This window comes from Oncorhynchus keta, chromosome 19, assembly GCF_023373465.1.
Source record: "Oncorhynchus keta strain PuntledgeMale-10-30-2019 chromosome 19, Oket_V2, whole genome shotgun sequence".
In the NCBI taxonomy this organism is placed as follows: Eukaryota; Metazoa; Chordata; class Actinopteri; order Salmoniformes; family Salmonidae; genus Oncorhynchus; species Oncorhynchus keta.
Genome location: NC_068439.1, coordinates 79,404,108 through 79,420,103, shown reverse-complemented (window position 1 = coordinate 79,420,103; position 15,996 = coordinate 79,404,108). Strand labels below are relative to the sequence as shown.

Below are 15,996 nucleotides of genomic sequence, written 5' to 3'. Positions count from 1 at the left end.
AGGGAGGGAAGGAGAGGGAGGGAAGGAAAGGAGAGGAGGGAAGGAGAGGGAGGAGGAGGGAGGGAAGGAGAGGGAGGAGGAGGGAGGAAGGAGAGGGAGGAGGGGAGGGAGGGAAGGAGAGGGGGAGGGAGGGAGGGAAGGAAAGGGAGGAAGGAAGGAAGGAGTAGGGAGGGAAGGAGGAGGGAGGGGAAAGAAGGAAAGGAGGGAGGGAGGGAAGGAAAGGGAGGGAAGGAAGGGGAAAGGAGGAGGAAGGGAAGGAAGGAAAGGAGGAGGGAGGGAAGGAAGGAAAGGAGGAGGGAGGAGAAGAAAGGGAGGGAAGGAAGGAAGGAAAGGGGAGGAGGGAGGGAAGGAAAGGAGGGAAAGGAAGGAAGGAAGGAAGGAAAGGAGGAGGGAGGGAGGGAGGGAGGGAGGGGAAGGAAGGAAGGAAGGAAGGAAGGAAGGAAGGAAGGAAGGAAGGAAGGAAGGAAGGAAGGAAAGGAGAGGGAGGGAGGAGGGAGGGAAGGAAAGGAGAGGGAGGGGAGGAGGGAGGAGGGGAGGGGAAGGAAAGGAGAGGGAGGAGGAGGGAGGGAAGGAAGGAAAGGAGGAGGGAGGGAGGGAAGGAAGGAAGGAAAGGGGAGGAGAGGGGGAAGGAAGGAAAGGGAGGAGGGAGGGGAGGGAAGGAAAGGAGAGGAGGGAGGGAGGGAGGGAAGGAAAGGAGAGGGAGGAGGAGGGAGGGAAGGAAAGGAGAGGGAGGAGGAGGGAGGGAAGGAAAGGAGAGGGAGGAGGAGGAGGGAAGGATGGAAAGGTGAGGGAGGAGGTGGGAGGGAAGGATGGAAAGGAGAGGGAGGAGGAGGGAGGAGGGAAGGAAGGAAAGGGAGGAGGAGGGAAGGAAGGAAGGGAAGGAGGAGGGAGGGAGGGAAGGAAGGAAAGGGAGGAGGAGGGAAGGAAGGAAGGGAAGGGGAGGAGCAGGGAGGGAAGGGAAAGGGAGGAGGAGGGAGGGAAGGAATGGGATGAAGAGGAGGGAGGAAGGAAAGGAGAGGGAGGAGGAGGGAGGAGGATGGAAAGGAGAGGGAGGAGGAGGGAGGGAAGGATGGAAAGGAGAGGGAGGAGGAGGGAGGGAAGGATGGAAAGGAGAGGGAGGAGGAGGGAGGAAGGATGGAAAGGAGGAGGGAGGGAAGGAAAGAAGAGGGTGGAGGAGGGAGGGAAGGAAAGGAGGGGTGGAGGGAGGGGAGGGAAGGAAAGGAGAGGGAGGAGGGAGGGAGGGAAGGAAAGGAGAGGAGGGAGGGAAGGATGGAAAGGAGAGGGGAGGAGGGAGGGAGGGAAGGATGGAAAGAAGGAGGGAGGAGGGAGGGGAAGGATGGAAAGGAGGAGGTAGGGAAAAGGAAAGGAGAGAGGAAGAGGGAGAGAGGGGTCCAGGAGGAGAGGGAGGGAGGAGGGAAAAAGGAAAGGAGGGAGGAGGAGGGAGGGAAGGATGGAAAGGAAGGGGAGGAGGAGGAGGGAAGGATGGAGAGGGGAGGGAAGGAAGGAAGGAGGAGGGAGGGAAGGAAAGGAGAGGGAAGAGGAGGAGAGGGAAGGAAAGGAGAGGGAGGAGGAGGGAGGGAAGGAAAGGGAGAGGGAGGAGAAGAGAGGGAGGAGGGAGGGAAGGAGGGGGAGGGAAAGGAAAGGAAAGAGAGGAAGAGGAGAGAAGGAAGGAAAGGAGAGGGAAGAGGAGAGAAGGAAGGAAAGGGAGAAGGAGACAGGAAGGAAAGGAGAAGGAGTGAGGGGAAGGAAAGGAGGAGGGGAGGAAAGGAGAGATAATGGGAGGGATAGAGAGAGGAAGAGGGAGAAGGAGGGTGAGAGAGGAGGGGGAAGGAGGGTGGAATTGGAGAGGAGGAGGGATAGAGGGAGGGGGAGAGAGGAGGGAGGCGGAGAGAGAGGATGGAGGGGAGAAAGAGGAGGGAGGGATAGAAGGAAGAGGGAGAAGGAGAGAGAGAGGGAGGGAGGGGGAGAGGAGGGTGGGAGGGATTGGAGAGGAGGAGAGGATAGAGGGAGAGAGAGGGGAGGGAGAGAGAGGAGTTAGAGTTTAGCAACATTGTATAACAGATTGTATCTAAACCACCGGGAATGACACAACTGCTGATTCATCAACTAAAAGGACAGAAAACTGTGTTACCAAGTTTGTTCCAAATGAGAAAAACAGTAGGCAGCTTTTGACAAACGTAGAGATCGGACACAGCTAAAGTTTCAGAAAGTACAGAAGTTTGAGTGTGTACGTGCGTGCGTATTTTTGTGAGAGCCAGTACGTACACACACCGATCTGTTCATCCAGAGTAGTCCATTAGTTTAAACCTTTTTCTTCATGGTTACCGTTTCTGAGTTAAAGTGCATGTATTGACTCGTGGGTTATTGACGACCATTTTTCCCATCAATTTGCTGAAACGACGGACAGAGAGAGAGAGGAGAGCTATGTTGTGTGTGTGTGTGTGTGTGTGTGTGTGTGTGTGTGTGTGTGTGTGTGTGTGTGTGTGTGTGTGTGTGTGTGTGTGTGTGTGTGTTACCTTCTTCAGGTCATCCTGCAGCATCCTAACCATGGCTTCCAGCTTGGTCAACTTCCTCTCCAAACCTGCAGGACCCTCACTGGGGGAAGAGTGACAAACACACATCCGACCACATGACATCTGGCATCATCTAAAACACATCTAGTAATAACTGAGTAGTCAGGATGGGAGATCTGGCATCCCATAATAACTGAGTAGTCAGGATGGGACATCTGGCATCATCTAAAACACATCTAGTAATAACTATGAGTAGTCAGGATGGGAGATCTGGCATCATCTAAAACACATATAGTAATAACTGAGTAGTCAGGATGGGAGATCTGGCATCATCTATAACACATCTAGTAATAACTGAGTAGTCAGGATGGGAGATCTGGCATCATCTATAACACATCTAGTAATAACTACGAGTAGTCAGGATGGGAGATCTGGCATCATCTAAAACACATATAGTAATAACTGACTAGTCAGGATGGGACTTCTGGCATCATCTAAAACACATCTAGTAATAACTATGAGTAGTCAGGATGGGAGATCTGGCATCATCTAAAACACATATAGTAATAACTGAGTAGTCAGGATGGGAGATCTGGCATCATCTATAACACATCTAGTAATAACTGAGTAGTCAGGATGGGAGATCTGGCATCATCTATAACACATCTAGTAATAACTACGAGTAGTCAGGATGGGAGATCTGGCATCATCTAAAACACATATAGTAATAACTGACTAGTCAGGATGGGAGATCTGGCATCATCTATAACACATCTAGTAATAACTATGAGTAGTCAGGATGGGAGATCTGGCATCATCTAAAACACATCTAGTAATAACTACGAGTAGTCAGGATGGGAGATCTGGCATCATCTATAACACATCTAGTAATAACTGAGTAGTCAGGATGGGAGATCTGGCATCCCATAAAACACATCTAGTAATAACTATGAGTAGTCAGGATGGGAGATCTGGCATCATCTAAAACACATCTAGTAATAACTGAGTAGTCAGGATGGGAGATCTGGCATCCCATAATAACTGAGTAGTCAGGATGGGACATCTGGCATCATCTAAAACACATATAGTAATAACTGAGTAGTCAGGATGGGACATCTGGCATCATCTAAAACACATCTAGTAATAACTATGAGTAGTCAGGATCGGAGATCTGGCATCATCTAAAACACATATAGTAATAACTGAGTAGTCAGGATGGGAGATCTGGCATCATCTATAACACATCTAGTAATAACTGAGTAGTCAGGATGGGAGATCTGGCATCATCTATAACACATCTAGTAATAACTACGAGTAGTCAGGATGGGAGATCTGGCATCATCTATAACACATCTAGTAATAACTGAGTAGTCAGGATGGGAGATCTGGCATCATCTATAACACATCTAGTAATAACTGAGTAGTCAGGATGGGAGATCTGGCATCATCTATAACACATCTAGTAATAACTACGAGTAGTCAGGATGGGAGATCTGGCATCATCTAAAACACATATAGTAATAACTGACTAGTCAGGATGGGAGATCTGGCATCACCTAAAACACATCTAGTAATAACTACGAGTAGTCAGGACGGAAGATCTGGCATTATCTAGTAATAACTGAGTAGTCAGGATGGGAGATCTGGCATCATCTAGTAATAACTATGAGTAGTCAGGATGGGAGATCTGGCATCATCTAGTAACAACTATGAGTAGTCAGGATGGGAGATCTGGCATCATCTAGTAATAACTATGAGTAGTCAGGATGGGAGATCTGGCATCATCTAGTAATAACTATGAGTAGTCAGGATGGGAGATCTGGCATCATCTAGTAATAACTATGAGTAGTCAGGATGGGAGATCTGGCATCATCTAGTAATAACTATGAGTAGTCAGGATGGGAGATCTGGCATCATCTAGTAATAACTATGAGTAGTCAGGATGGGAGATCTGGCATCATCTAGTAATAACTATGAGTAGTCAGGATGGGAGATCTGGCATCATCTAGTAATAACTATGAGTAGTCAGGATGGGATATCTGGCATCATCTAGTAATAACTGAGTAGTCAGGATGGGAGATCTGGCATCATTTAGTAATAACTGAGTAGTCAGGATGGGAGATCTGGCATCATCTAGTAATAATTGAGTAGTCAGGATGGAAACTGCAAACTTTCTACTATTAAACTCGGACAAAACAGAGATGCTTGTTCTAGGTCCCAAGAAACAAAGAGATCTTCTGTTGAATCTGACAATTAATCTTAATGGTTGTACAGTCGTCTCAAATAAAACTGAGACCTCGGCGTTACTCTGGACCCTGATCTCTCTTTTGAAGAACATATCAAGACCATTTCGAGGACAGCTTTTTTTCCATCTATGTAACATTGCAAAAATCAGAAACTTTCTGTCCAAAAATGATGCAGAAAAATTAATCCAATGCTTTTGTCACTTCTAGGTTAGACTACTGCAATGCTCTATTTTCCGGCTACCCGGATAAAGCACTAAATAAACTTCAGTTAGTGCTAAATACATTTGCTAGAATCCTGACTAGAACCAAAAATTTGATCATATTACTCCAGTGCAAACCCCTCTCTACACTGGCTTCCTGTCAAAGCAAGGGCTGATTTCAGAGTTTTACTGCTAACCTACAAAGCATTACATGGGCTTGCTCCTACTCTACCTCTCTGATTTGGTCCTGCCGTACATACCTACACGCACGCTACGGTCACAAGACGCAGGGGCCTCTAATTGTCCCTAAATTTCTAAGCAAACAGCTGAGGCAGGGCTTTCTCCTATAGAGCTCCATTTTTGGAACGGTCTGCCTACCCATGTCAGAGACGCAACCGGTCTCAACCTTTAGTCTTTTACTGAAGACTCTCTTCAGTGGGTCATGGGTCATGATTGAGTGTAGTCTGGCCCAGAGTGGGAAGGTGAAGCTGAAAGGCTCTGGAGACAACGAACCGCCCTTGCTGTCTTTGCCTGGCCGGTTCCCCCTTTCCACTGGGATTCTCTGCCTCTAACCCTGTTACGGGGGCTGAGTCACTGGCTTGCTGGGGCTCTCTCGTGCCGTCCCTGGGGGTGCGTCACCTGGGTGGGTTGATTCACTGTTGTGGTCATCCTGTCTGGTTGGCGCCTCCTTGGGTTGTGCCGTGGCGGAGATCTTTGTGGGCTATACTCGGCCTTGTCTCAGGATGGTAAGTTGGTGGTTGAAGATATCCCTCTAGTGGTGTGGGGGCTGTGCTTTGGCAAAGTGGGTGGGGTTATATCCTTCCTGTTTGGCCCTGTCCGGGTGTCCCTCGGATGGGGCCACAGTGTCTCCTGACCCCTCCCTGTCTCAGCCTCCAGTATTTATGCTGCAGTAGTTTATGTGTCGGGGGCTAGGTCAGTTTGTTATATCTGGAGTACTTCCTGTCCTATTCGGTGTCCTGTGTGAATCTAAGTGTGCGTTCTCTAATTCTCTCTCTTTCTTTCCTCTCTCTCGGAGGACCTGAGCCCTAGGACCATGCCCCAGGACTACCTGACATGATGACTCCTTGCTGTCCCCCCAGTCCACCTGGCCATGCTGCTGCTCCAGTTTCAACTGGCCTGGGCCCTAGGACCATGTCCCAGGACTACCTGACATGAGGACTCCTTTTGCTGTCCCAGTCCACCTGGCCATGCTGCTGCTCCAGTTTCAACTGTTCTGCCTTATTATTATTCGACCATGCTGGTCATTTATGAACATTTGAACATATTGGTCATGTTCTGTTATAATCTCTACCCGGCACAGCCAGAAGAGGACTGGCCACCCCACATAGCCCGGTTCCTCTCTAGGTTTTCTTCCTAGGTTTTGGCCTTTCTAAAGGGAGTTTTTCCTAGCCACCGTGCTTTTACACCTGCATTGTTTGCTGTTTGGGGTTTTAGGCTGGGTTTCTGTACAGCACTTTGAGATATCAGCTGATGTACGAAGAAGGGCTATATAAATAAATTTGATTTGATTTGATTTGATGGGAGATCTGGCATCATATAGTAATAACTGAGTAGTCAGGATGGGAGATCTGGCATCATCTAGTAATAATTGAGTAGTCAGGATGGGAACACACACCGTATCTTCAATCCTTCAGAAACTATTTCAATATAATATAATATATATATATCAAATAATTTGCAGTCTCTGACAAACAGGATTAAAATTTTTAGAAATAATTTAACAGAATACTGCTGCCACTGTCAACATGAATGGGGCAGAAGTGTGGGTTACCTAGTGTGGGTAACCTAGTGTAAGGTTACCTAGTGTGGGTTACCTGTGTGGGTTACCTGTGTGGGTAACCTGTGTGGGTAACCTGTGTGGGTAACCTGTGGGTAACCTTGTGTGGGTAACCTAGTGTGGGTTACCTAGTGTGGGTTACCTAGTGTGGGTTACCTAGTGTGGGTTACCTAGTGTGGGTTACCTAGTGTGGGTTACCTAGTGGGTTACCTGGGTGAGGCCAGGCTGTGTCTGGTGTGGGTTACCTGGGTGAGGGCCAGGCTGTGTCTGGTGTGGGTTACCTGGGTGAGGGTCAGGCTGTGTCAGATGTGGGTTACCTGGTAAGGGCCAGGCTGTATCAGATGTGGGTTACCTGGTGTGGGTTACCTGGGTGAGGGTCAGGCTGTGTCAGGTGTGGGCTACCTGGGTAAGGGCCAGGCTGTATCAGGTGTGGGCTACCTGGGTAGGGCCAGGCTGTATCAGGTGTGGGTTACCTGGAGTGAGGGCCAGGCTGTATCAGGTGTGGGCTACCTGGGTAAGGGCCAGGCTGTATCAGGTGTGGGTTACCTAGTGTGGGTTACCTGGGTGAGGGCCAGGCTGTGTCAGGTGTGGGTTACCTGGGTAAGGGCCATTATCAGGTGTGGGCTACCAGGTGTGCTACCTGGGTGAGGGCTGGCTATCAGGTATGGGTTACCTGGTGTGGGTTACCTGGGTGAGGGCCAGGCTGTATCAGATGTGGGCTACCAGGTGTGGGCTACCTGGGTGAGGGCCAGGCTGTGTCAGGTGAGGGCCAGGTCAGGTTACCTGGGTGAGGGCCAGGCTGTCAGGTGTGGGTTACCTGGGTGAGGGCCAGGCTGTATCAGGTGTGGGTTACCTGGGTGAGGGCCAGGCTGTATCAGGTGGGGCTACCTGGGTGAGGGCCAGGCTGTATCAGGTGTGGGTTACCTGGGTGAGGGCCAGGCTGTATCAGGTGTGGGTTACCTGGGTGAGGGCCAGGCTGTATCAGGTGTGGGCAGGTGTGGGTTACCTGGGTGAGGGGCCAGGCTGTATCAGGTGGGCTACCTGGTGTGGGTTACCTGGGTGAAAAATCAGGTGTGGCTACCAGGTGAGAGCCAGGCTGTGGCAGGTGTGGGCTACCAGGTGTGGGCTACCTGGGTGAGGGCCAGGCTGTATCAGGTGTGGGCGACCTGGAGGTGAGGGCCAGGCTGTATCAGGTGTGGGTTACCTGGGTGAGGTCAGGCTGTATCAGGTGTGGGATACCAGGTGTGGGTTACCTGGGTGAGGGCCAGGCTGTATCAGGTGTGGGCTACCAGGTGTGGGCTACCTGGGTGTGGGCTACCAGGTGTGGGCTACCTGGGTGAGGGCCAGGCTGTATCAGGTGTGGGTTACCTGGATGAGGGCTAGGCTGTATCAGGTGTGGGTTACCTGGGTGAGGGCTCGGCTGTATCAGGTGTGGGTTACCTGGGTGAGGGTCAGGCTGTGTCTGGTGTGGGTTACCTGCTGAGGGCCAGGCTGTATCAGGTGTGGGTTACCTGGGTGAGGGCCAGGCTGTATCAGGTGTGGGTTACCTGGGTGAGGGCCAGGCTGTATCAGGTGTGGGTTACCTGGATGAGGGCCAGGCTGTATCAGGTGTGGGTTACCTGGATGAGGGCCAGGCTGTATCAGGTGTGGGTTACCTGGGTGAGGGCCAGGCTGTGTCAGGTGTGGGTAACCTGGATGAGGGTCAGGCTGTATCAGGTGTGGGCTACCTGGGTGTGGGCCAGGCTGTATCAGGTGTGGGTTACCTGGGTGAGGGCCAGGCTGTATCAGGTGTGGGTTACCTGGGTGAGGGCCAGGCTGTATCAGGTGTGGGTTACCTGGATGAGGGCCAGGCTGTATCAGGTGTGGGTTACCTGGATGAGGGTCAGGCTGTATCAGGTGTGGGTTATCTGGATGAGGGCCAGGCTGTATCAGGTGTGGTTTACCTGGGTGAGGGTCAGGCTGTATCAGGTGTGGCTTACCTGGTGTGGGTTACCTGGATGAGGGCCAGGCTGTATCAGGTGTGGGTTACCTGGATGAGGGCCAGGCTGTATCAGGTGTGGGTTACCTGGATGAGGGTCAGGTGTGGGCATCAGGTGTGGGCTACAGGCTGTATCAGTGTGGAGTTACCTGGGTGAGGGCCAGGCTGTATCAGGTGTGGGTTACCTGGGTGAGGGCCATTGTATCAGGTGTGGCTTACCTGGATGAGGGCCAGGCTGTATCAGGTGTGGGTTACCTGGATGAGGGTCAGGCTGTATCAGGTGTGGGCTACCTGGTGTGGGTTACCTGGGTGAGGGGCCAGGCTGTATCAGGTGTGGGTTACCTGGTGTGGGTTACCTGGATGAGGGCCAGACTGTATCAGGTGTGGGCTACCTGGTGTGGGTTACCTGGGTGAGGGCCAGGCTGTATCAGGTGTGGGTTACCTGGGTGAGGGCCAGGCTGTATCAGGTGTGGGTTACCTGGATGAGGGCCAGGCTGTATCAGGTGTGGGTTACCTGGATGAGGGCCAGGCTGTATCAGGTGTGGGTTACCTGGGTGAGGGCCAGGCTGTATCAGGTGTGGGTAACCTGGATGAGGGTCAGGCTGTATCAGGTGTGGGCTACCTGGGTGGTGGGCCAGGCTGTATCAGGTGTGGGTTACCTGGGTGAGGGCCAGGCTGTATCAGGTGTGGGTTACCTGGGTGAGGGCCAGGCTGTATCAGGTGTGGGTTACCTGGATGAGGGCCAGGCTGTATCAGGTGTGGGTTACCTGGATGAGGGTCAGGCTGTATCAGGTGTGGGCTACCTGGTGTGGGTTACCTGGGTGAGGGCCAGGCTGTATCAGGTGTGGGTTACCTGGTGTGGGTTACCTGGATGAGGGCCAGACTGTATCAGGTGTGGGCTACCTGGTGTGGGTTACCTGGGTGAGGGCCAGGCTGTATCAGGTGTGGGTTACCTGGTGTGGGCTACCTGGGTGAGGGCCAGGCTGTATCAGATGTGGGCTACCTGGGTGAGGGCCAGGCTGTATCAGATGTGGGCTACCTGGATGAGGGCCAGGCTGTATCAGGTGTGGGTTACCTGGTGTGGGTTACCTGGATGAGGGCCAGACTGTATCAGGTGTGGGTTACCTGGATGAGGGTCAGACTGTATCAGGTGTAGGTTACCTGGATGAGGGCCAGACTGTATCAGGTGTGGGTTACCTGGGTGAGGGTCAGGCTGTATCAGGTGTGGGTTACCTGATGTGGGTTACCTGGATGAGGGCCAGACTGTATCAGGTGTGGGTTACCTGGATGAGGGTCAGACTGTATCAGGTGTGGGTTACCTGGATGAGGGCCAGGCTGTATCAGGTGTGGGTTACCTGGTGTGGGTTACCTGGATGAGGGTCAGGCTGTATCAGGTGTGGGCTACCTGGGTAAGGGCCAGGCTGTATCAGGTGTGGGTTACCTGGATGAGGGCCAGACTGTATCAGGTGTGGGTTACCTGGATGAGGGTCAGGCTGTATCAGGTGTGGGCTGTATCAGGTGGGTCTGGGTGAGGGCCAGGCTGTACAGGTGTGGGCTGCCTGGGTGAGGGGCCAGGCTGTATCAGGTGTGGGTTACCTGGATGAGGGCCAGACTGTATCAGGTGTGGGTTACCTGGATGAGGGCCAGGCTGTATCAGGTGTGGGTTACCTGGATGAGGGTCTTGATAGAGGACCAAGCTGTATCTCCAGGCTGGGCTGTGACTGGTGAGGGCTGGAGGCTCCACTACCTCTGGGGTTAGAATCACTGAACACAAACCCTCTCTGGACTGGACGGAGGGAAGAAATGAGAAGACACAGAGAGAGAGAGGACACAGAGAGAGAGAGAGAGAGGACACAGAGAGAGAGGACACAGAGAGAGAGGACACAGAGAGAGAGGACACAGAGAGAGAGAGAGGACACAGAGAGAGAGGACACAGAGAGAGAGGACACAGAGAGAGGGACAGAGAGAGACACAGAGAGGGACACAGAGAGAGAGAGGGACACAGAGAGAGAGAGGACACAGAGAGAGAGGACACAGAGAGAGAGGACACAGAGAGAGAGGACACAGAGAGAGAGGACACAGAGAGGACACAGAGAGAGAGGACACAGAGAGAGAGGACACAGAGAGAGAGAGAACACAGAGAGAGAGAGGGACACAGAGAGAGAGAGACACAGAGAGAGAGACAGAGAGAGAGAGGACACAGAGAGAGGACACAGAGAGAGGGGGACACAGAGAGAGAGAGGACACAGAGAGAGAGGACACGGAGAGAGAGAGAACAGATTATGTATATATTATAAGGAGGTTAAATTGGGTTAAAGGTCAAGCCACAATCCAGTTATAGCTTCCAATGTTTCAAAGGAAGCCATTTAAATCTAAATATTACTATAATTACTCTCAAAGGTGCTGGCCACATCCACCAGGTGGGTCCAGTCCAGGGGGCTGTCCCTGCTCTCAGAGGGGGGGAGGGGCATCAGCTCCTGGGGGAGGGGGTGGCGCTGACGCTCAACCATCTCAGCCAATGACGTGTCAGATGCAGACAGGTCACCTGGAGAAACAGCACAGGGGGGGGGGGACAGGTTAGAGCCGGAGACATTGCTAACCATGAGAAAACAAACTTAGTGACAATGTTGTTCAAACCATGCACACTAGTCCCTTAGATTTCATTTTCATTTTTCATTTTCAGAAAAAAAGAGCTAACAGGTTGCTATTTTATATTTGTACAGCAACATGAGCTTTCTACCAGCAGAGGGCAGCAGATACACAGCTGCAGCTCCTAACGAGCATCACAGGAAACACCGTGATCACAAAGCCCTCCATCGAAGCTTCACATGTCATTCCAAGTAGTCCACTGTCCACAGTTGTATTTTAGAAACCAATGACCATGTTAATATATTCTACGGTTGAAGTCGGAAGTTTAAATACACCTTAGCCAAATACATTTAAACTCAGTTTTCACAATTCCTGACATTTTAATCCTAGTAAAAATTCCTGTTTTAGGTCAGTTGGGATCACCAGTTTATGTTTAGAATGTGAAATGTCAGAATAATAGTAGAGAGATTAATTTATTTCAGCTTTCATTTCTTTCATCACATTCCCAGTGGGTCAGAAGTTTACATACACTCAATTTCAACTCTCTGTGTCCTCTCTTAAACTCTTAACTTGGGTCAAACATTTTGGGTAAGCTTCCACAAGCTTCCCACAATAAGTTGGGTGAATTTTGGCCCATTCCTCCTGACAGAGCTGATGAAATTGAGTCAGGTTTGTAGGCCTCCTTGCTCGCACACGCTTCTTCAGTTCTGCCCACTAAATGTCTATGTGATTGAGGTCAGGGCTTTGCGATGGCCACTCCAATACCTTGACATTGTTGTCCTTAAGCCACAACTTTGGAGGTTTGCTTGGGGTCATTGTCCATTTGGAAGACCCATTTGCGGAAAAGCTTTAACTGATGTCTTGAGATGTTGCTTAAATATATCCACATAATTTCCCTCCCTCATGATGCCATCTATTTTGTGAAGTGCACCAGGCACTCCTGCAGCAAAGCACCCCCAAAACATGATGCTGCCACCCCCCGTGCTTCATGGTTGGGATGGTGTTCTTCGGCTTGCAAGCCTTCCCCTTTTTTTTAAACAATGGTCATTATGGTCAAACAGTTCTATTTTTGTTTCATCAGACCAGAGGACATTTCTCCAAAAAGTACAATTTTTGTCCCCATGTGCAGTTGCGAACCGTAGTCTGGCTTTTTTATGGCGGTTTTAGAGCAGTGGTTTCCTCCTTGCTGAGTGGCCTTTCAGGTTATGTTGATATAGGACTCGTTTTACTGTGGATATAGATACTTTTGTACCTGTTTCCTCCAGCATCTTCACAGGGTCCTTTGCTGTTGTTCTGGGATTGATTTGCACTTTTAGCACCAAAGTACATTCATCTCTAGGAGACAGAACGTCTCCTTCCTAAGCGGTATGACGGCTGCGTGGTCTCACTGTGTTTATACTTGCATACTATTGTTTGTACAGATGAATGTGGTACCTTCAGGCGTTTGGAAATTGCTCCCAAGGATGAATCAGACTTGTATAGGTCTACAATATTTTTTTCTTAAGTCTTGGCTGATTTAGTTTGATTTTCCCATGATGTCAAGCAAAGAGGCACTGAGTTTGATGGTAGGCCTTGAAATACATCCACAGGTACACCTCATTTTCTGGAATTTTCCAAGCTGTTTAAAGGCACAGTCAACTTAGTGTATGTAAACTTCTGACCCACTGGAATTGTGATACAGTGAATTATAAGTGAAGTAATCTGTCTGTAAACAATTGTTGGAAAAATGACTTGATGTCATGCACAAAGTAGATGTCCTAACTGACTTGCCAAAACTATAGTTTGTTAACAAGAAATTTGTGGAGAGGTTGAAAAACGATTTTTAATGACTCCAACCTAAGTGTATGTAAACTTCCGACTTCAACTGTATGTGATCGTCAAGGTGTGTTACTCAATAGTCAGGAATCAAAGGGTTTGTGAGCAGGGTTCAAGGTAACTACAGCCCGTCTGGTGTTCAACCTTCCCAAGTTCTCTCACGTCACCCCGCTCCTCCCACGCTCTCTCCACTGGCTTCCAGTTGAAGCTCGCATCTGCTACAAGACCATGGTGCTTGCCTACGGAGCTGTGAGGGGGAACGGCACCTCAGTACCTCCAGGCTCTGATCAGGCCCTACACCCAAACAAGGGCACTGCGTTCATCCACCTCTGGCCTGCTCGCCTCCCCTACCACTGAGGAAGTACAGTTCCCGCTCAGCCCAGTCAAAACTGTTCGCTGCTCTGGCCCCAATGGTGGAACAAACTCCCTCACGACGCAGGACAGCGAGTCAATCACCACCTTCCGGAGACACCTGAAACCCCACCTCTTTAAGGAATACCTAGGATAGGATAAGTAATCCTTCTCACCCCCCTTTAAGATTTAGATGCACTATTGTAAAGTGACTATTCTACTGGATGTCATAAGGTGAATGCACCAATTTGTAAGTCGCTCTGGATAGAGCGTCTGCTAAATGACTTAAATGTAAATGTAACAGTCTCACCGTGGAGTTTGATCCCCAGTTTGTACGAAGGTCGTCTGAGAGGCACTCCGGGGTGGTGGGAGAACGTGGCAACGTGGAGCAGCTGAACAGCACATCACTAGCCAGGCTGGGGTCTGGTTCTAGGTCCCAAGCCTCAGAGAGGGGGACACGCTGGCCCCGGTAGATACTCTCATCAGACAGGGTCCGGTGGAGTGATCGACGGGTAGGGGGCTGGCCTGAGGAGGACTGGAGGGAGGGAGGAAGAGAGTCAGACTGGTGAGTCCTGCGATTACAAGTCAATTTAATGAGGGGGGTCTGGTCTCTTCATATCTTCCCCACCCACCCTGCATGTACCTTGTCCTTGGGAGGAAGGGGGGTCTGGTCTCTTTATATCTTCCCCACCCACCCTGCATGTACCTTGTCCTTGGCCTTGTGCCGTCTGTGTTTGAGGGGGCTGTCTGGACTCAGTCGCTTCATATCATCCTCTGCACTGGTCTTAGCGTGGGTGAGGTGTGGCTGGGGGGAGTGATGAGGTCTGCTCTGAACACCGACCCCACCCTGACCTCCACCCCCCTCTCCTCCACTTCCTCCTCCTCCTTCCCCCGGGGACTTCCTGGTAATACATCAACATGGAGGGGTTAGAGGTCAGATAACAGTGTTAAAAATGTAAATACATGCTGCTTCTTCAATACTGTCCTGGTAACACACACCAGGCAGTAAACCAGGCAGTGAACCAGGCAGTGAACCATGCAGTAAACCAGGCAGTAAACCAGGCAGTGAACCAGGCAGTAAACCAGGCAGTAAACCAGGCAGTGAGCCAGTAAACCAGGCAGTAAACCAGGCAGTGAGCCAGTAAACCAGGCAGTAAACCAGGCAGTAAACCAGGCAGTAAACCAGGCAGTGAACCAGGCAGTAAGCCAGGCAATAAGCCAGTCAGTAAACCAGGCAGTGAGCCAGGCAGTAAACCAGGCAGTGAACCAGGCAGTTAACCAGGCAGTAAACCAGGCAGTGAACCAGGCTGTAAACCAGGCAGTGAACCAGGCTGTAAACCAGGCAGTGAGCCAGTAAACCAGGCAGTAAACCAGGCAGTCAGCCATGCAGTAAACCAGGCAGTGAACCAGGCAGTGAGCCAGGCAGTGAGCCAGGCAGTAAACCAGGCAGTGAGCCAGGCAGTAAACCAGGCAGTGAGCCAGGCAGTGAGCCAGGCAGTGAACCAGGCAGTAAACCAGGCAGTGAACCAGGCAGTGAACCAGGCAGTACACCAGGCAGTAAACCAGGCAGTGAGCCAGGCAGTAAACCAGGCAGTAAACCAGGCAGTAAACCAGGCAGTGAGCCAGGCAGTAAACCAGGCAGTAAACCAGGCAGAACCAGGCAGTAAACCAGGCAGTAAACCAGGCAGTGAGCCAGGCAGTAAAACAGGCAGTGAGCCAGGCAGTAAACCAGGCAGTGAGCCAGGCAGTAAACCAGGCAGTAAACCAGGCAGTAAACCAGGCAGTAAACCAGGCAGTAAACCAGGCAGTGAGCCAGGCAGTAAAACAGGCAGTGAGCCAGGCAGTAAACCAGGCAGTGAGCCTTAAAATAAATCTAATAGATTTTCATCTGGTACAGAGTTCCTCATCACATTTCAACTCAACTTGATGTTCAAAGCAATGTAATACCCCATTTGGCCACAAGGTGTGGATCAAGTATTCAGAGAGTTCACACAACACCTGTTGTTGAACACCTGTCCCTCCTGGTCTTACCTGCGGTTGTCCCCCGAAGTCGACAGAGTTGATGGTGGATCCTGGCTTCCTCCAGCCGATGAGGTACTTGGAGGTGGCTCCCTGACGGGGGGTAGAAGGTCTTGGGGCTGGGGAGACTGACGTCTGGGAGCAGGGGAGGTGGCAGAGGAAGACGAATCTTCACGGGGGAACTGTGGCCAGAATGGCCTCTGGAGCTGGGGGTGGGGGGAGAGAGAGGAGGTGGGGAGAGAGAGGGGGTGGGGGAGAGAGAGTATGGGGGAGAGAGAGAGGGTGGGGGGAGAGAGAGTATGGGGGAGAGAGAGAGAGTATGGGGGAGAGAGAGGGGCGAGGGAGAGAGAGTATGGGGGAGAGAGGGGGTGGGGAGAGAGGGGGGTGGGGGAGAGAGAGTATGGGGGAGAGAGAGAGGGTGGGGAGAGAGAGAGTATGGGGGAGAGAGAGGGGGCGAGGGAGAGAGAGAGTATGGGGGGAGAGAGAG

At 51.2% G+C, this 15,996-nt stretch overlaps 1 pseudogene; it reads right to left on the bottom strand.

Moving 5' to 3' along the window:
* Positions 1–15,996, bottom strand: part of LOC118376513 (signal-induced proliferation-associated 1-like protein 1) — a 417,378-nt pseudogene that overhangs the window by 28,430 nt on the left and 372,952 nt on the right.